This window comes from Copidosoma floridanum, unplaced genomic scaffold (assembly GCF_036245765.1).
Source record: "Copidosoma floridanum isolate Cflo_tuat_1 unplaced genomic scaffold, Cflo_Japanese_pri ptg000013l, whole genome shotgun sequence".
Taxonomy (NCBI): Eukaryota; Metazoa; Arthropoda; class Insecta; order Hymenoptera; family Encyrtidae; genus Copidosoma; species Copidosoma floridanum.
This window is the reverse complement of record NW_028321890.1, coordinates 27,200,688-27,222,746: the sequence shown is the minus strand read 5'-3', so window position 1 is coordinate 27,222,746 and position 22,059 is coordinate 27,200,688. Positions and strand designations below refer to the sequence as shown.

At 44.3% G+C, this 22,059-nt stretch overlaps 1 protein-coding gene across 1 annotated transcript in view; it reads right to left on the bottom strand.

Moving 5' to 3' along the window:
• LOC106647402 (1-phosphatidylinositol 4,5-bisphosphate phosphodiesterase epsilon-1) overlaps nt 1-10,136 on the bottom strand; it is a 111,924-nt gene extending 101,788 nt beyond the window's left edge. The window contains exon 1 of the mRNA XM_089591074.1: nt 9,510-10,136. The gene's annotated coding sequence lies outside the window, so the exon portion shown is untranslated. The remainder of the gene's footprint in view (nt 1-9,509) is intronic.
• Nucleotides 10,137-22,059: the final 11,923 nt, after the last annotated feature.

Below are 22,059 nucleotides of genomic sequence, written 5' to 3'. Positions count from 1 at the left end.
ATTAATTAGAAACGTGGCATTAACCGGACTGGGAGAGGAATAAAGTGACTACCAGAGCCATATTGATGTAATGAATTCGATTGTTCAGGCAAGGGTCACTTGGAAGTCCTAGTCCCGATAACATAATGTACAAAAAAATCCACTGAAAATCTTGGAGCAAAAGCCAAAGATTATCGGGCGGATGAACATAAAAAAAAACGACTCGAATATAAAATGTAAGCAGCAAAACAAGACGCATTTGAACACCGCCCTGCACGTTTCTATGAATCAGTGGGGGGGGGGGAAGGTAAGATAAAAAAAAGTCATTCGACCGAATGGAGGGGGTGGGAGAGAAAAAAAAAGTCAAGAGAAGGTGGTGGAGAGAGAGGACTCTGGTCTCTGAAAACACGCTCCAAAAAGCTCGATACATGTACGTATGATATGCACGTGTACGAGCTATCCAACTGCTGCTGTGCTCTCATTGTGATGCGAGCGAACTAAACGAGACCTTAACCTATATTTTACGGCTCTCTCTCTCTCTCGCCATCTTTTCCCCTCCCTCCCTCCCGCGGCCCCGGCCCACCCTCAATAGAAAAGCCGCGCTTCCAGAGATTGTGTGTATAGAAAGCGTGCAAAGTAGCTCCGGTTATCTAGCCGAGCGCATTTATCTGCACCACGCGTAAATATACATGTGCATCCGCAGAAATAGAGAGGGGGGGCACACGTACACATGTATAATATATACCATCTGTCGAAATTTCTCGCTCTCACGGTCGGAAGTTCGCACAGATTTCTCTTTGCCGCTTTGCCCCTGTCGCCAAAACTGTATACATACGGCCAAATGGAGTTTCCACCATCCGATGACGTACAACTGATGGCTACATGGCAAAGATATGGGGCTTGTTTTGGCAAGTGCATATGGCGATGTTGGTACGTCGGTGGTACCTTTTTTTCTCGCCCAGCCTTTCTCGTGATGGACAATCTTGCGTACTTCAAGTTCGTACGAGTTGGACTTTCGTCAACGGTACGGACTATATTCTATCGCATGATATTGCTCTTTTTTTGTTTTCTTCGCTTAGCAAAAACTAAAATACAAAGATCGGCCGATCAACAAAGCTCATCGCTCGATAGACGCCAAGCGCCCGGTCGTGCCATTTTTTTTCCTTCGTTTCTTTTCTGGCGCGAAGATTCACAACTCCTCGAAGAAAATTACCCCCTCAACCCCTCGTAGAACCAAGCGAATCGCTGCCACTTTCGGGGGTTAAAAGAATAAAGTGCCGAAGAAACGAAAAAGAGGGAGAAAGAAGCTTCAGCTCCGGGGAGAAAGAGATTTAATCCGGGCTCTTTCGCGGGGACTTATTATTCATCCCGACAGGCGTTCCGAGCTGCTTTCGGATAATGTATACACATATATATATATCCCAAGGATCCATTTACGGTGGGCGAACGATCATCTGTCGTCTTGATTAATTCCTGGGCCAGATAAAATCTGCACGAGGACGAGAATTTCCCTTCAGGTCATCACCACCGGCGTGGAAAAACGCCTGTCTCTCGACTCTCGATACAACGTGTAACAGGAGCGTAGGGAGGACTGACAGCCAAACGGTCAATACACCAACAGCTCAGCCTCCAATATCGCTCTTAATTGTCAGCAGAGCTTAATTCCTCCCCCTTCGACGCTCGACGTCTGCGGTGTCCATACGCACGCATCTCCTCCACGTTGGACCTTATCGTCTGCCCCCAAACTAGTCTCCTCTGAGGTACACCATACATAGATGCATGGCTGGACAATGTCGTGCAGCGGAGGTGTGTGTTTATGCGCAAACGAGCATAGGGGTCGGGGCCACCACGAATCGGGGCTGTCCGTCGATGGGATCTGCGGGCAATTTTGGCCCACCCGCGTTGATTGCACCGGCTGTACATACCTGTATCGAAGATACGCTGTTTGACGGCTAATGAGAATCGTTTGAGGCCACGAGGGTGGGGGAGGTTTTTGGCTTTTCCCTCGCAGTCTCGATACACGGGAATGGAGATCCCCCACCTCTGGGGCCTAGTGTATATATGTATGTTTGTGTCGCACTTACCGTCAAAGCAGGTGACACTGGTGCGGAAAAACACGGGGCTAGAAGGAGACGGGGACAAACGGCGAGCGAAACTGTAAAAAAAAAAAAAAGCGTATCCGAGGCGCAATCGGGAAATCAGTACCCATACAGTCGAGTTTGCGTTCCGATTGCGATCGTAAAAAGTGGGAGAGCGCCTTGGCTTCCCTCCTGTACATGTATATACCCGTTCCACCCGCTCATCGATCCCTTCCCCGCCTCTGTACATTGGGCCCACTTTACTGCACGGCTCTTGCGATTTTATGCGCGTTCCCCTACTTTTTTTTTTTTTTTTTTTTTTTTCATCACCTGCTTCGGCAGAGTTCCGTCGAGATTCATCGCCCACCGATTGTATACGCTCCCGTTGTCCTCTTATCGCTCCGCTCGAACTCCCCGCTGAACATTGTTTATCGCTCGAGAGTCGACATGCGTACCAGAGATACCGCGCCACTTTAACGGGGCATCCTCGAGGAAAACTCCTGGAAATTCATAACCCACGCGCCCCGGCTCTGGGGGCTATTATTGTTTCCTTTGTGATTTTTATTAGCGCTCCCTGTGTATGTATACCCCCTGGTCCCTCAGGGGGCCGATTTTCTTTCCTACGGATAACAAGAGGGTGGTATGGGGTGGTTGTATTGATCCTCGCCGTGTTTTGTTTTTGTCGACGAACGGTAGGGGCTTCCTTTCGTGCATGTTTGGCCATGCCCGGAGAAATATTTAGTCCGAAGAAGACGGGAAGAAGTTGCCAGCGTACTTGACGCTTCGGGGCTGTTTGGCTTGCAAAGTGCCGAATAGGCGCTTACACGCGGGGATAGGTGGTGGCGCGTGACTCTCGTTTCACGCGGACGCGGGCTCACGTGTCGGGTGCTACGCGAATGACCGATTTGTAACCGAGTCCACGGAAAATATGAACAAAAATTGTACTTCATCTCCAAACGCATCCTTTCTTCTCCGTTTCAAAGTACAAGAGCGAGCTTCTACTCGTCCTTTAATAATTTTCTCCGTGCAAGTTCAGGCTGCCGAGAATCACTTTTCAAAATCCTCGGCAGTCACTTTACACCATTCATGGCGAGCTAATGAATGTAAACACAAATACAACAAGCGAGCAGAGTGGGAGAATCCTCGAAAAGAGAGAGCTTTTTGTTTATTATTATTATTAATATTTCAGCGTAACGCGCAAAACAATGGGTTATCGGTTCTTTTTTTTTTTTTTTTTTTTCTCTCTCCCCGCCGCTGGCAATCTATTTCCATGAAATCAATTATCGAGGGCGCACATTGAGTACGACCCTTTCAGTACCAATTGGCTCGACACATACGCACTGAAGGGAGGCAATGAATTTTTAAACGGAATTATCACAATGGACGAGAGGCGGGGCGAGTGCGTGGAAAAAAGAAAAAGGATTATACGCGAAAAGTGACGGATGGACGATACACGAGTGGGGCTGAAGTATACACGGGCTCGAATGACAAAATCATGTTACTACACGAGCAGCCACGTGTAACTTTTATTTGCCGGGCTGACGAAAGTTTTCCCCTCCATCTCCAACCGCTGTTTCTCCGACTATGCTTGTCCTCCCGCGTGCGTTGCCCTACTTTTTTCCCCTCCTGTATATTTTTCGTCACTGTAGGATTTTTTTTTCTCTCTTTCTCTTTACACTCCCTCCATGCCCCGCGGGTGTATCGATCCGGCAAGCGTGTAATGTACGGCCAGTGCATCGATAATTACACACGATGTCGAGGCAACATTTTCATCCGAGTACAGGAATGTGAAAAAACACCCTGCACTGTGTAAAAAAGAAAAAAAAAAAAAGAGCTGAGCAATTCAGCTGGAGGGGCAACCGTGAATTTTTTTTTTCCTCCTCGCACATGTGCTCGAAAGAAGGAACGGGTAGGGAGCAAACATAATGCGGGTAAAACTTGGAAAATCGATGTGACACAGCGAGCTGGGAAAAGAGACACACGCGAGCTGGGAAGAATTGGGGAACAACGGCGAGAGAGGAGGAGTGGAGACTCGCGTCACGTAAGGGACTAATAAAACACGGGGTGTACGCCGGGGAAACGAGGGAAAGAACTCCGGCCGAGGGGAAAAAGGACGCGACAACTGTTGATTTCAATTCGGATCTCCTCTTGATAGAGCTTTATTCTCGCGCCATCGGGCAAATACACTTTTCCCTCGCCCCCGTCCTGCTCTTTGGTTTGTTTGGTTTTCACCGGCCATCTTCGCTTCGACTATCGGGAGTACGTCGTCCGCAAATTTCCCTGCACCCACCGTAATTACGAAATCAATCGAGCAAAGAAAGTCGTAGCTCACAAAAGACAGAGAGGGAGGCTACACAATACAGCTCGATCGTTTTCTCTAGTCGAAACTCATCTCTTCGTGTTCTTACGTATTATTTGTCGGTGGGCGGCTCAGTTGGACGGAGGACTAATAAATCGCGCGAACGGGGCCGGCGACCCTCCGACACGCTGGCGGAGGCCTCGTTTTTTCGAGGGTTGGTACGTATACCACGGGCTGACACTCGCGCCACTATTGCGCTCTCGTTCGTGTCGAGAGCTAGCTCATCCCCGACCTTGACCCAAAGCTCCTCATCCCCGTCTCTCAAGGTGAATGTTTGTGTCGGTGCGAATCTCCAGTGCACATGTGTCACTCGGCGAGCGGCGGTTTATTAATTTCTCCCGTTTATCGGCTCTGATGTGCTGCCCTCGAGCTTCCGCTCCTCTTTTTTTTTCATTTCCTTCCACCTCGTCGTCCAATCATTACACAGGTATTTTCACAGTTGCCGTCGAATTGTTGCAAGATTAAACGGAGTAAAAATCGTAATTGGTAAAACCGCGCTTATTCGAGTGCTTTTCACTTTAGGCCCAAGTATATTTGAAATTCAGCGAAAACCAGGCCGGGGACGCATAAATTAGTTATTTTTAAAGCGATCCACTCGATAATGTGAACTCGCGAGAGGGGTGGGGTGGGGGGGGCAACCGAGGACTCGGAGTTCCGAAAAAAGCTGCATGAATATTACACCAGCGCGCGAGCATACACGTGCGAGAGGTGAAGTACAAACGGACCCGTAAATACCGAAGATGCATTACGTCGAGGGGGTATAAAACGCACACGAGCCGCAAATACATCAAACGGAATTGCGCGTCGTATACGGTGGTCACAAAAAATTCCCACGCATGAAATACAGTTGCGGAAACGGCCCCTTTTTTTTTCCTCGACCAGCTATAAACGTTAAACAAGTAAATCATCACTCGGTCGTGCTGCGCATTTGCATGCACTTGGTAAGCCAAGAATGAAACAAACGCACCGGGAGGAACCGTAGCTTAGAGGGGGAGAAAAAAAAAAAAATAGAAAGTTATCCCAGTAACGAGCTGAAGCTGCATCATTAAGCACGAGCAGCCCTTATCTCTCGGCAGAGTTGGGAGAATAATAGGCTTCCCAACTAAGAGAGCAGGAAGAAGCTCAGCTATACTCTTCGGTACCGTACCTCATTCGTACTCGCTCGTTGTTCCGGCAGGTTTTTTTTTGTTTTCAATATCATGTGGCGCGAATACCAAAAAAAAAAACATATACCTTTTTTTGGTAAATTTTAGTCAAAAATTTACAAAATGTTAAACAACGTACATGTGAACAAAGCTTTCGTGTTAACTGTTGCGTTGAAATACATCCATCACAAGTTATACGTGTGGTTAAGGCTGCTATACGCGAAATTTGCAAATTTTCAAGTGGGGTAAAATTTATTTCCCTGCAACATTTTTCGGCTTTGTAAATGTATATTGCAGTTAAATTACAATTTTTAAAGGCAGATGAATAAAAAAACCAATTTTAATTTATTTCGGAACCACGTAATTGATACACTTGGGTATGGATATTTTTTCAATTGTTTTAAATATAATTTTTTACCAATTTTTTTACTATCTATAACATAGTACTTAACAAAAACTTTTTTCCAGCAAAAACAAGGTATTTAAATGCGAAAATGAAAAATAAATAAAAAATATTCAAGTATTAGATTTCAAATACTTTACAACATTCATTGTATTTGATATGTATTGTATTATTTTTATAAAACAAGTTATTTCTTAACATTGTATTGTTAATAGTGTTAAACAATAAATTTTGTAACCAAAACCAATCACATCTACCCAGAAATAAAATTTTCATTGAAATTATATAATTGTGTCTGGACTCACTGACGACTTTGACGAAGCAATCCCTCACATGTGCAATGTCGAACCCGTGCAGATTAGATTATATGGGCGCACCGTCGTTATGTCGGAAGTGGTGCTATACACCTATATGTGCACCAGCTGCCGTTGTAGCACATCTATTCCTATGTACCTGAGACTCGATTTGCCGAGAATTTACATAATAACTTGAATGAGAGCGTAAGCACGTGTCTTATAAATTGCGTCCGCGTGTGTGTGGATGGTAATTTTTCAATGGACAACTAATGTTTGACAATCATTGAAATGTATGCGCGTGATTTGCTGGCGAGTGCCATTGATCGCTGCTGAGTTGGATTGCTTCCAGATTTTTTTTTTTTTTTTTTTTTTATGTACCTACTCGCTGTGTGTTATTGTTGTTGTTTTTTGTTTCCTGGCTCTCTGTTTTCGATGTACTGCACTTTAGCGCCTGTCTCGGTGATAAAAAAAATAAACAAACAGACACGGTGAGTTTTCAATTTGTTGATTGTGTTTACCTACGGGTAGGGTGTCCGTTATTTATGTACATTGATTTTTTTTTTTCCCGCTCCCACCTTCTGTTTAGCTTATTTTGTAATTAAATACAAACAATATTCAACTCATGAATCCTGGAAACGAATCGGTGCCCCCAGTACCACTGACATTGTGCTAAATAAAAAATTTTTCATCCCTGCAAAATGTTTATCATTACTCAAAACAAAAAATTTCACTATTTTATCTTTAAAATGAATACCAAAGCCGGAAAATGAGTTGAAACTATTATTTTTTTCTTTACTTTTATTTGTTTCACTACGTTTTAAATTTGTGTGCAAAAAATCTATGTTTCAAGTGAACAATCCAAGGAGAAAACGGCATTCCTATACAAGTTACAGACACGCTAGTAGTCTTGAATATGTAAAATGACAGTACTAAAATCCTCATCAGAGCTTGAAATGTTCAAGATCTCACGGAAATAACGCGTTAATCAACGTAATTGGTATCGGATACCACTACGATGTTCCGACAAACTAACCACTTAGCTAGCAAAGTCCAACAAAACGCATTAACATCAACATTGTCCTTAAACCCTGTATGATTCTGAGGAAAAATTGATCCACAGCAAGAGAGCGAATACACAAAGCTCCGGCGATATACTCTCTCTCTCTCTCTCTCCATCATCCAGCACACAAAGTGACATTGTTCTCGCGGCTGCGGTACAGTCCCGCATTTATATACAAGCACACGTGAGCACGCAGAAGGACAGCCGCACACAAGCACGAGAGCTTTTTCCTCGGAGAGCTCGCGAAAACGCGAAAAACGGAAATCGATAGCCAGCTGCAGGGTCTTTTTTTTTCCAGCTCGAACATCAGCGGGAAATCGAAGGGTGGAAAAATTTGAGTCGAAAGAGCCACGCGAGTACGGGTGGTGGGCGCTACGGATTTGTTTGTTTATTTGATTTTTTTTCTCCCCCAAAAGTTCAGAGATTCGCGATATGCTTTGAAGCTTTGCTACATGGGCACGGGCGAGGGGGAGCTTGTGAAATTTTTCTCTGGTGTTTACCCATCCCGGCTCCCAGCAAGGATGGTTTATTTTATTTCAGAGAAAAAAAAATGACAGATACACACACACACCATAGTTTGGCCCCTTTGACGAGAAAAGGTGCTGCTCTGCCGACAAGGGGGGCGGGGATGAAAAAAAAAAATTGACGAAAGCTCTCGCGTGTTCATTTCACCCGCGTTGTCTCCCCGTGTCGAGCACAACGCCCCTGCAGCATAATGTATAATACAGTCGGATGGGACCCTCGAGCGGTTGAATACGAGATAAGTATGAGGTACGCGCGCACGGTAGCGCCGATAGCGACGCCCAAGAGCTTTTTTTAGTGCCACTGTCGTAAAGAAATTTTTAACACTCTCGAGATGGATAAAGCTCGCGTAGGTATGTATACACACAGAGTTTCGGAGCTAAAAAAATTCATAGAGTTTAGCTTGCGAGCTGATGATTCTCGCGACTGTCGCTCTAATGATTTGTCGAGGGATAATCTTACGCGGAGCCATGGACTTGAAGGGCACGTTGATTCAAGGTGGAAGAAGAAAATAGCTTTGTAAATTACCTGATTGCGGCAATTGAATTTCGTCGATTGTTTATCTCACCGAGTCAACTTCTGTGCAGCAGAAATTCAATCTCACAGTAAAATACCACCTCTGGCCCTTTTAAATTTACAGGGTTTTTCGTCCCCCAGGCGACCTTCTCGTAGCAAAAATTGCCTAATTTCCTCCTACCCCCCTCCCATCCCTTTCCTTGTCCCTTTCCCAAGTGCTAAGTGCCCATAGTAGTGCCCTTATTAAAGAAGCCGGACGTAGAGCACTACAATATAAAAAAAGAAAAGAAAAAAAACTGTATAGGACGGCACTTTGGCGTTACTTCTTTCATCGTCAATGTATTAATAATCGTTTTGAAAGCTCTATCGAAGATTTATGATCGGCCGCGCGCACGTAACTCGGGCTTGCCGTGCCCAAAAATCGTTACGCTCTCTAATGTGGCCTTTAATGTTTTAAAGCCGATCTAATTATAAACCGTTAAAGATATCTGACGGCTAGTATAATTTCAAACGAAAGTGCAGTCACTATTAGCGTGCGGTATCTTTAAATAATATGATCGTACAATTACAAATAATATTGGAAGGGGTGTTTTTACGGATACTCGAAACGCAACCCTTCGCAACGCAACTAAAGGCCGCCGATCACTTGTGCACGAGAACACAAAACACGGTCGCATAAAAAACAGATCACCCGCCCGAAAAAAAAGACTCATCGTCCCCTGCTCGTGAAAAAGATAAACGAAAAAAAAAAAAGAAAAAAACAACAAAGGAAAAAAGCCCATGGAAAGAGAATCGCCGGGCTATCGGGGGAGCTTTTCCTCCCCGTCTGTATTTACGCACATTCGTCGGTGAAAAGCTCGACTCTCTGCTCTTGCACACCCACCCGCGCACACGTATACGTACATTTTGTATACACGGGCACAAACGTATTGCGGGCATCCAACCCACCTTTTCCGCGAGCAATCCCGAAAGCCACCCCTAGCGCGGTCTGGCAAACATGCACACAGAACCATTGGGAAACAGGAATGGAAGAACGAGAACAAAAAAAAAACGAGAAAAAAAAAACGGGAGCAGAAAGAGCTTGCGGTCGGAAGAGGAAAAAAAAAGCTTGGAGCGATACAAAGGGCGCGTCGGACACCTGTTCTACTCACTTTTGTCCCGATCACTCGTCCTCTCGTCCGGTTCCTCCTTCTTCCACCTTGTGTACCTTACAACTACTCGCACCGAGGCCACACCACATCCTCGGATGATCCATCAGCAGCCATCGAAACTTCAAATTTGCACGTACGAAGCGTTTAACGTGCCACGATCACGCGTACAACGTCGGGGGGGAGAAGAAAAAAAGAAAACTGCTTGTGAGCGCGTCCGACACGAGACTGTTTCTCTCCTCCTCTTCTACGAGTACGTAATTCTTTCGCCGCGCTCGCGTGCAGTGCGCCCCTTTTTTCTATTAATATACTCGCCAACGACTTTTCTATACCATACTGGCCCGCACAACACCTACACACGTATAGATATGTTATGTACACACTCGCTCACAAACTCCGTGCAGTGCCCCTTTACTGCTACTCTACTGTGTCATTTTCACGTTACATATATACACACATGTATGTATATAAGTACGAATATTGTACGTACAACACAGCCGGCTTGGCAGCGAAAAGCTCCGCGTGTATATATGTCGTACGTATACAAGCCGAAAGCTCGGTAGAGTGGAGCAGCTGTTGGCAGCCGTCGGAGTTGACTGAGAACCAGCGCAACACGGAGGAGACGCGGACGCGACGCTCGCTGCGACGATACTACCGCCCTATTGGACGACCCTGCGCAAATATACCACCGACGCCCTCTCCCGCCCGCTTCCTCGGAGCTTCCCCCCCACCTCCCTTTTTCCTACGCTCGACGTCTCTTTGCTACAACCCCCCCACCAACGTACGGTATACACCTAGCGTGGGTACAATACGTTATTCTATTTTTTTTCTCCCCCTTCTTCTTTTCTTATTTTTTTCTCTTTCTTTCATCCCTGTATCGTCGACGTCGAACGTATGTATTAACAGCTGATGGGGTACGAGCGCGCGCGTCTATGTGCGTTCGAGCGACGCCTGGCGGTAATGCGCTCTTTGTTTCGCGCCTCTCTTCACCCGATGTGCACTCGCACGTGTGCCCTCTTTACTCTTCCGTTTTTCCCCTACCCATCCCTTTTTTTTTTTTTTTTTTTTTTTCCTTCTTCCAATGGCCCGAATTTGCATGGAAAGACAAAATAAGGGGGATTATAAAGGTAGGCAAGGTACTATTTTTTTCTTCAAGCGCTTGTATGAGCCAACCTCAGTTGGGACCAACGCGTAATCTCGGGATCGGTTGCTTTGTGCATAACTAACGCTGCGATGGGGGAGCTGTGCTTAAAGTCCCGGTGATTACATGCGTGGCTGACCGATGTCTTACCGTGTTTGGTCTGTTACTACTGACCGGGACCGAAGCTCGATCATTTCGAAGATTGGAGAAGGTAATGGGGGTAACGAGTGCTTTTCAACGGACACGGGTGAGCTTGAGCTCTCGTATGTTCCGAGTGTACAAATTATGGGGACACCGCGGGTTCGCGTGGATAAATCAAAGGATCGAGTTGAGGACTGGTAAGAACAACACTACGTACCACACTTTGGGACAAACAATTTCTTAGAACCAGAAAAATATTTACTAAAATAGTAACAACGAGTATTTTTTTTTAAACGAGGTAACGTTTCTTTTTTTTATTTACATTAAGATTATTGTTTCCTTAGTAATAATAATAAAAGAAAGGAAAAACATTTTTTTTTTTTCAGAGTGAGAAAATGTATGTCATTTCAAGGTATTGTTTGCTTGAAACTATTGCAGTGCGTATTTTCATGATTCTAAGGAATTTTCTTTCAGTGCGGAGGATAATTATTAATTTCCTTTGAAGAGCAGGTTCACTCGGACGTGACGGCGAAACAGTGGAGAGGAAGAAAAAATACCACGGATGAATGGACAAAGAAAGAATCGGTTGGAAAAAAAAAAAAAAGAGCTCGCACGGTTACTCAAACGCAAATGAAACGCTAATAAATTGTAAAGTTGTAACGTCTCTTGAGCTGTTTTTTCTTCTTCTTCCTCCTCGAGCTATCAAGTCGTAACTTTTATCTCGCCGAGGGTTACGCGCTCGGTTAAGCGAAAAATGTTTCCACGGAAAACTCGAGCTCGCACAAAGTACAAGTAGGTATCAGCGATAAATAACACAAATCAGAGGGGAAAAATACAACTAGGTAGAACGTACAAGTGGAGGGTGGGCATCCGAAGCTCCGTGTTGGTTGCAAAAGTAAAGGTGGTGGACAGTAAAAGGGGAGGATACTGCACCAGTGGCCACACGGGGATGGTAACCTATGGGTACAAATGCGCGTTCAAGCGCGAGTGGAAGCAATGCAGCGTGTATTGTATACATACATGTATATTTATATGTACAAGGGAGCACGCAACTATTCCTTCTGGCCAAGCGAATGCACCGTCGTCTCTTCATCAGGGCACACGGCTTATTGGCGTCCGACAAAGGAACAGCGCCAAAGAGAAGATAATCAAACGCGTATTATCTCTTGCAGCCACACTTTTCTCTGTGATATTGATAATACTCCTGCTGCGCTCGACTCCGACGGAGCGCGAAATTTTTTATTAATCATCCTCCGCTGAGCCATTTTTTTGCGCGCTAATTGGTACATACGCTCTCTTGGCGCTGTACTTTTTCTTTTCAGGTGGGATGAAGCGAAGATGTAAATAGAAGCGGCAGACCGGAGTACAGCTATGTAATTTTTAATTTATTGCGTAGAAGCTCAAATGTAATTTAATGATAAATATTTATACTGCAGTCACTAGATTATTTAATGAAGCTGTTGTTAGGAAAAGAAGCTGAAAAATAAATTGTTACCAGGTTGTAAATTTATCATTGAGAATTTTAAGAGTTGGTCATCTTAGACACTAATTAATCAACGAAAATTCACAAATAGACCATCAGTTATGTCTTTGTCGGTAGGTTTTTTTTTTTTTTCTTTACTGTCAATTATCAGTTTAGAAGAGTATTTTTTCTTTTTCACTTTCCACAGTACTTTTAATCAATCTATTGGCTTTTTCAACATTTTATAGGTGTACGGATAGTCTATTCAAATTCTACAATACTGTTGCAAAATTTTTTGATTTTGATTTAACAGTAACGAACTTAGTGTTCAATTATATATATTGCATTATTAACTAAAGTCATATGGATTGTAAAACTTTCCGTTTGGGGTCTAATGAAATATCTTAGTTGAAAGAGTAGATTGTTTTCTACGCTGACAATAAGGTTGAATCAGGTTCGAATACCCATATCACTGCAGAGTAATGGATACGTGCTATTTTAATGTACTTAAATAAAATTGTACTAATACTGTACGCGATGACAAGAAAACATCATATTTTTTTTCTTGAAATAATGAACTAATCGATTAACTAATAAATAATTCTTAGTTTTTGCAATCTACCGTTATCTTTCTCGTTAAGTGTGCAAAAAAAAAAAAATTTCTTCTTATAGGTTACAAGAAAAATGTACAGAAAAAAAAAAAACTTACGACACGCCTCAACAAGCGTTTGCCTCAGCGCCTCGACACTTACACTTCCAAGCCCAATACGCAGTTGATACAAAGTCGATAATTGACGATGTAATTACAGCCACTCGTGTTCATAAATACACCCATCACCCCTGAACGACGCACTTATATACATTCACTACAAATGATCATCGACCGCGACGTATAAACTGCGAGCGTGGATATTAGGTACACGTATATCTGAATCGCGTTACCCGAACACCATAGAACGAGAAACAATAATCATGCGCGTTTGTTTGCATCGCGTTTCGTCCGAGGCTGGGCAGTCAAGTGTAGGGACCATCTTTATATATACGTGCGACGCGTCATATACGTAGCTTTTCACGTAAATGGCCAAAGTTTAGATGTAATCTGTAACATACAAAACTTCCAGTAAATTATTTGGCTATGGCTCGAGAAAATGAAGAAGAAGAAGAAAAAAGCTAATGCATCGAACGAGATCGATCGATAGATAGTTGCCCAGATGCGGTGCATTGGACGGGACACGCACGAAAATAACATTCTGACTCACTCGGCGCTCTTTGGAAAATATTGGCTTTGGTCGATCGCTTTGACTTGATTCTATAAATACGACCGCGACGGTATTCCGGTTTTAGGCAATCGTCTCGAGGGGCACACCGAGTTATACGCCGAGTGGCCCTCTTCATCTCGACTTTTACTATTACCGTAAGCTTCAATCGACGAGCTGAGAGAAACAAAAAAAAAATCATTCACGAGCGCTGTAATTTATACCACACCGCGGAGGTGAAGGAGCAATAAAATAAAAGGCAAAAGAAGCCGAATTCTCTAAATTTTCTAAATTCACGTGCTGCCCTACTTGTTCTATTTGGAGGAAATAAAAGAGATGAGAAGAAAAGAAGCTGTACAGCAGTGGGCAGCGAAAAAGACGAGCGTACAAATTACGCGTACGTGCGCGCTATCACGCGCATACGGAACAGTCTTGGTGGAAAAAAAAAAAAAAAACATAGCAATAAGAGCCTCGAAAGTAGAAGAAAAAAAAAAAGAGGAAGAGAGAACAAAAAAGGTTGTACGGTGTCATGTGCACAATGCAGGCTTGTATCGGAGAGCTGGTGCGTCGGGTGGGTCATGCGGGTCGGCGCGATGGGAAGTGACACGACTGTGTAGGCAGAGCGTGGATGGAGTCGATAGAGAGAGAAGGGAAAATGGAAATGGAGGAAAGTGGAAGTGAATCGAAATGAGAAAGATGTACTTGTACCCTATATCTCGTGTTGTCTTCGTCGAAGCCGGCGCATGGGTATTTAAGCTCGTGGGACAGGGAGAGCAGACAGAAATGAATTTTAAGCTCTTAATAGTCGGTACACCAACACAAGAAGGTGACCGTACAAAAGCTTTTGAATTTTATGGACTCTCGAAAGAGAGAGCACGATTGAGCCGAGAAAGAGAGAGATGCTGTACAGGAATGATCGGCACTCGAGCTCTCGTGAGACGATATTTTTTTTCAAATCGAACTTGCCGAGCGGCCTCTCGAAACGAAATTATTAGCTTGACCTGTCTGAGAGATTTTATAGCGAACTTGGAAGCCAGTAGCTACAATGAGTGTTTTGCTTGTTTGTTTTCACAAAGTATCTTTTTTTTTTGTTTTTCTACTTTTATGGTCTTTTATTGTTGGCTGGAGACACTATTCTTTCTTTTCATCGATTTTGTCATTGCGAAGTATCTGCCACGTTTTCATTTCCAACTCAATTTTCAGGGGTTGCACAATTTTCCACGCCTGAAGAAAAAAAGCAGGTATTCAGTTGCACGGTTGCATTGTGCAGGAAAGGCTCCACAACCCTGATGAAAAAATGATGAGAAGAAAATTAAAGATAGGCGGCAACTAAGTTAACAGTGACCTCATCGTTTGCGATCCCTAACAAAGGAGGTCCCCTGCACCGGGCAAGAAAATCACAGCCCCGCAGGTGCAACGTTCGCCTAATATACTCAGGAGTAAAGTCAAAAGCATCCGAATGCTCGAGAGACCATTCCGAAGAACGGTTCGTGCATCCATCCTTACACTTGCTCCAAAAGAAAAGTCCACAGCCAACGATTCCCCCCCCCCCCCCGACATCACGTTCCCGCGTTTTTTCTCCCAACAAAATCGCCAGGGGTCGCTAGATGTTACTCAGGAGAGGAGGACTCTTCCTTTTTTTCCCGACTTTCGGGGTGCGGGGACAAGGAGGTGGAAGGGTGTGCGTATCCATCAATTCGTCGGAGGGCGCCGACATCGAATATTCCAGCACTAACATTATAACCGTATACGCCCCCGAGGCTCGTGTGGGCTCGATCGCGAGGGACGCCGTTATATTGTACGTGCCCCCGCGTGTGTCTGATATCCGTCTCTCGGGAATTTACTAATGCACGACGCTTGTATTCATTTTTTTTTCCTTTTTCCTTTTTTTTTTTATTTCATTTCCGAGCACGAAATTTGTATCGCTGCGATGATTAGTTATTCATGATGTCGCTCGCCGATCGGATCGAGTTGTTACGTATTGATGAAATATCGAGGTCCTTCTGGGCCGAGCAGACTCGTCCTGTATACTTACTCGCGAGAACGTCGGTATATCGATGTGGGGATCACCATTTTATTTTACAAACGAAATCAACGAAATCCCGTACCGAACAAGCAACTGACGGATGAACTGCCGAGTTGATTTCCCACCCAATGCCAATTGGTCCAATTTAATCGATAAAAATCCACAAACGACGAATAAAATCAATTTTTTTTTTTTTTTCTTTGCAACCTCACAAAAGATTGTGAAATTCTAATCATCCGCACGAGTTGGCCGTCCACGCGCAAGTTTGTTCGCGTTAAAATATTCAATTTCCTCTACGCGCTCGAGGCGAAAAAAAAAAAAAACAACAACACATGCAGCATCAGGACTGTGGGGGCTGTCTGAAAATTCAATTATTTCGTGCCGTTTCGTTGTTTTCCGGGGGAGGGGGGTCGATATACATATGTATAAACCAACCCGGAAGGAGCCGTTGGAGGGAGAGAAAAATATGCGTACCTCCCGGAGATTGAGCGAATCGGCGGACTGTAGGAGGCGTATACGTGCTCGATGAAAATTGATTGAATTAAGTTCGATATGGAGTGTCACCGCGAGGTACGGCAGATATTGAGACCGTGTAGGGAGAGGGTGTACTTTGAGGTGGAACTCGAGCGCAATAACGTCAGTGGTCCGACGTCGCCGACGAGCTCGTCCCGAGGGTAATTTTCTCGTGCTCGCGGGTGATGCAAAGAGAGAGGGAAAGAGAAATAAGTTTTTTATTGTTCTCGCGCGGCAAGACATTTTTGATCGGTATGTAGCCGTTTTACTCGCGAAATCTCGTTTCACGGGCGTTGCCTGAGTCACGTGCATACATACACGTATACCTACTCGAGGAACCACCACCCCATGTACGTGTGTGCGGGCACGCTTCCGTACAGGGCCATAACCTTTTTTAGATGTGTTTTTTATTATTCGTATCGTTTTATGGTCGCCGTTGCCATTACTTTGTACTGCCAGTTTGGAGTAACGCCTTCATGTTCAATTTAATGATTTTTATGCGTAGTTATTTGCCGTCTACCATACAGGTACACTTACCTACTTCGAGTTTGTATGAAGAAGCAACTTGGACCTTGGGAGTCATAAAGATAATTGAGTTTTTGAATGTATCTTTTAATTTTCATCCATTCAAAATAAAACAAACGAGCTTTTCGATTATCGTATGCTTTTACACCCTTACTGGTAACCACATTAGAGCTTACTTCATTGCTCTGTGCAACCCCATATGTGAGGAATTTGTCGAGTGTTTCATTGCGCATCAAATGATCGTCAAGAAAAAGCTGCTGAGTCGTTATAAAACTTTGTAGTTGTAATTAATTTCCTTGCACTTTTCAAAACCAAATTCTTTTCAATCCCTAATTCTTTATGAATAAATATGTCTCGTGGTTTTGGTCTTTTTTAACATGGCATTTTTGAGTTCTTAAAATTACCATCAACGCACTTAGTCCCATTAGGTCAAAGGTAGAAAGATTACCTTGAGACCAACATCACTGGATCAAATCCTGATCTCAGTTCACAACTCTTAGATCAGGTGAGTTGTCAGATTCGAGGACTACGTGAAAGCTCGCGTATTGACACAAATAAATTTATCAATTGACAAAACACAACTGTGCGACGCTACTAATACTTTTTTATTATTTTGTAACGTACTTGATATTTATCATTAGTCATATTTGATTCGATTGTACATTTCCACGTGCCAGAGTTATTTGTATTTAAATATCTTTTTCAGTCACGATTACATCACACAAGTATCACCGTACATTTACACCACGATTGTACGTAATGCTTAGCACACTGTACTCGTTTACGTGGACTTTTACTCCAAGTGAGTTGTAAACTAAGCAGAGGAAAAACACAAACTCCCCGTTACAATTTTCTCACTCAACACCATGTTTTTCTCATCTTCCTCCCGTTACACAAAAACCCTGATTCAAAAACTTTGAAAAACTTCAAAATTCGCGGGTCACACTCTCTAAATAAAAGTCATTCATGCCCCGAAAAATCGAATCATCCATGCACGCGCGCGCATTTATCTTTCAAACCATGCGACCTCGAGCGTAAACATTGGAAAAAAAAACCTTGATAGTATCCCACGAACATTTAATCAAAATTATGTTAATGCAATTAACTCTGCAAGTCGCGCATCGGGTAAAACTCTTCCTCGAGGAAATTCACACCAACTGTCCGGGTCAGGCCCTCCGAGGTTAATTCAAACACCTTGTACGCGATAAAATTAATTTCAGACACGGGAGGAGGAGGACCTTTTCCTCGGTGTGTGCTTAAAACGCGGAAGCGACAATTTCCCCCGCGAAACTTTTCATTCAATAATCCAACGGATCATTTGCGTCGCGGGTCCAAACTTTGACGTTAGCTCCGTAATTGGCTCCACATGACGCTCCACAGCCCCACCAGAGCTCGAATTACACAAAAGCTCGCCCGCTATTATGGCATTGTCATCGCCAAGCGGTTACAGTATCCCACTCGATTTTATTGACGTTAATTACTTCGAGAGACGGAAAGATTCAGACGCGCGATGTTGTTCGGCACGAGTGTAAGCTCGAGAAAATATTTGCCTTTGCGCTATTGTCCCTCTCTTTTACGAGCTTTTTCGAGGCGATAATTTTATAGGCACTAAATTCCATCCCCCTCCCCCTTCCTACTCCACACTCTGTTTGCACGGCGTAACCTCCCCCGTGGAACATTATCCCTCTGTTTGCATAATGTAATTGCAGCGAATGAAAGTACGCGGGAAGCCTCGAATTAACGAATTGTAATCCAAGGAACGAGACGCAAAGTGCCAGACCATCCATTAAATCATCCTCTCTCTCACCTGTACCCGGGTAAATAAGGTGCAACTGTTAAAGCTCGCATCTCAATTCAGATGCAAACAGCCGGATGATAATGGCAAACTTTTCATCGGGTTTAACGAAGCATAAACGTACACCAGGTGAAATATGAAACGGTGTACGGGAGCTCCAATGCGCAGCACCGGCCAGCACAGCTGGATATTATGCAAATCACCGGCAGGCAGGGGAAACAGGGGGCAGAAGAGAACAAAAATTCAATTACGTTACGAAGTCGTTTTCGAGCCGGTGTGCCTTTGCAAGCTCGCAAAATAATGCACACCGCGCCCATGCGAGAGAAGGAGGAGGAGGAGCACCACGTGTATATATATATATATATACTCGCTATAGCTCGCGACACGCCTGATTATTCTCTCTTTACGCGCCCGAGCGAATTAAGCTTATGTTCTCGGGCTGCTTTCCCGTCCTCTGTCGGGTTGTCGCTTGGCGTTTGCAAGCTCCTCGTGTATATAGGGACCATGCGTCGCGGTGGACAAACTTTTCCACTCGCGTGTCAACATTACCAAAGTTCTCGCTTTGAGTACAATGCACCTGTATATATACATACTTGTAGGTTGTAGGTGCCAAGCTCGTGTATTACTTTTATAAAGTGCAGGATGGTTGGTCAGACTTTCGGAAATGGCAACTAATGGACACGCTTATTTTCGATCGAAAGCTTTACAATGAAACGTTGAAGCTTTTCACTGCAAAGGCATATAATGCATAAGATTCGGTCTCGACATTTCTTGAATATACTTTTCGACTAATTTAAAAAAAAAAAGCACACTATAGATCTATAGATACCGTCAGGTAATGATCCGAAGCCAATGATGGGCGATTGTTCAGCCTGCAACACATTCTATGCCGTAACAACACGCTTGTACGACACCCATGCAGTATTTACATCGAGTCGCGCGTTGAGCAATTAACAAGCTCACTCGCAAGCTCGACTTTGTGTGTACACATACACACGCACGGACGAAGCTTGCAGGTGCCATCAGCGCCCATCTGGTATTTAAATGCGCGCAAAAGCCTCGCGTACGCGCGTACATGCAGCATCAGCGATCGTCGGAGGGGCGGGGAAAAGGGTCCGGACCGACATAATTTTCGCAAGCACAACCGTTGTAGTAGCAGTAGTATAGTGGCAGTAGTTGAGCATAATGCAGGAGGCGCCCTGGCGATTATTCCACCGCCACCTGTTGTACCCTCGAATAAAGTTCCTTGCGTTTGCTAATGGGAGAAAAGGAGAACGAGCCGAAGGAGAGCGAAGAAAACGAGCTGAGTTGCAAAGGGGTAGGAGGCGGCGGTGCGATGCGCCTGACGTCTCGTGCAAATCGCGTTGCATTAGCGCGCCGAGGCTCGCTCTAGCCTCGAAAAACTTGAATTACGAGCTCAAGTTTTAATCGAGAGGAGAGACGGCTGATCGTACATTTCTACGGAGATGATTGCTCTGTTAACGGGGGAGGAGGTGTCGCGACGGCTCCCATCTGCATTCGAATTGTTGTCCCGCTGAAAAAAAAGTATAGATTTTTAATATCATCCACCAGTAAAATTGCACTTTCTCGAGGAGGGGGGGTTTCATAAGCGGGTCATCGCATGAATTTTCAAAACCACTGGTTACAAGCGTGTAATTTGTGTAGCACGAGCAAAAGGAGCGAAAATCCTCTTTGTTTGCGCGTCGAAAGAAAATTAACGTCCGCGCTAAAAATACACACCTATCGCTCAGCTCCACATATCCAGGAGCGAGTACTCATGTTATATTTACTCTTTACAAAGTAACAAAATTGCCAGCGACCCCGTTCGCGAGGGGGAAAAAAAAAAACCGATTCTCCCCCTTTAGCGCGTCCACCGAACTGTAACTCTCTCGGCGGTCTAGCGAAGCGCGTCCCCTTCGGTGCACGAAAAAAGCCAAGCCTCGGCTCACTGGTCAGCGCGGCTAATCAGCCGTAAAGTCCTCCTCGGACGCTATACCTCTCTTTTTGCCGGACCAACCAGCCGATGCGCGCGTCCCCATTAGCTTCCCAGCCGCGGGAGCTACTCAAAGGGAGCCACTCGTTCCGCGACGGAGCTGATTTATTATGGTAAAGTCGTTCGCTGGATTACCTCTGTACCGTCTCCCTTTTTGCGTTATAGGCACTCTTGGGCACTCGTATGCTCGAAAGGATGATGAACAAAGGCGAAAGCTCTCCGGCTGATTAACACCCCGTATGGAGAGGTGTCACGTTTATGCGCGCTCTCACGCGATAATAATGTCCGTGCACCCTTTTCATTTCTCAGATTATTTAACTTGATTAGTTGGAGATGTCTTGTTATTATTTTTTTTTGTTTACTATCGCGTGCCGTACGGAAATACAGGGGAGTTAACTTGAAACAAGTAGTACGAGTCAAGCTGCGGGGAGACGCACCTAAAACACTCGAGATAACGCGAGCGGCTCTAAAATAAATAAGAAAATTCCGATCGATCTCCCTCTCGAGCATAGCTGCGATATTATTAGTCATCGTCGCGAGAGCCCTAAAAGCTGGATGCCGAGCTGCAGGTCAAACTACGTCACCACGGCTCTTTTGTACCCAAGTTTGTTGGCGAGGAATTTCCGAGCTGCAGGTCACGGCTTCTCTCTCTCTCTCTCTTGAACTGACTGCTCCCAACGCGAAATATATCAGAGGTAGTAGTCCCTTCGACGACAATACCTCGTAGCTTTGGTATCGTTGAAATTCCCCTCTTTGGTCCTTAACCTCGTGTGTATCTCGGGCCCTCGTTTTTCCCCGGGAAATTGACTAACATTTATTGAAAAAGTTTACATTTAATCAGGGGAGGCAAACAACTATCTGTCCGCGGCGGTTAAAGAGGGCGGAGGCCCTAACTCTTCTTATCGGCAAGAGAAATATCGAGGGATTAAGTGTCTCCCTCTGCACATTCGTCAGGGACTGATCTCGGCGGGAGAGTTGGAGGGACAAAAAAAAATATTGGGGTGTAATTCTCCCGTGCGCGCTGATCAATATCGGAGTCCGACTTATCTGACAAAAATACGTGGGCGCTTGTCGCGTTCATTTGCCTCAGAAGCGCGTGCCAAGTGCGTAAGGGAGAATTCGTAAACAAAGGATTTCGGAAGTTTTTGTTTTGGGCACAGATCCGGGATAAAAACTCCCGAGTTCGAGATTTCACGTTTGATCTTTGGCTCTTTTTTCCCCCTAATTTTCTGGGTTTTAATTTATTACTTTTCTGTATTTTTTTACAAAAATATCCTCCTACAGAGGGTTGTCTCTGCTTAAAAAAAATTTTCATCACCAAATTTAAGAAGTTGCATGCACTATCACTATCACTACTCGTGCGGGAATTTGTTTTGGTATTAGTGCATATAAGCACTTGATCTGTTGAAAGTTTACATTGAGGGCCATCAAACGAAGTAAATACCTCAAGTTTAGGTTGTTGACTAAACAACAATAACATGATCCATATTTTCATTTAATTTTCTCTCTCTAGCAATCCTGTACAAAAAAAAATTAGTAAAAACTACTTCTGAACAATTTTTCTGATAAGCCATTCGTACACCTCTTATGCAATTTCTCGCTAGAATGTCATTTTTCTCTCTTAATTCTAAAATCGTTAAATAAATGTCTTATTATTCCCCCAAGTAATGAATCACGCAACACATAAACAATCCTTGAAAG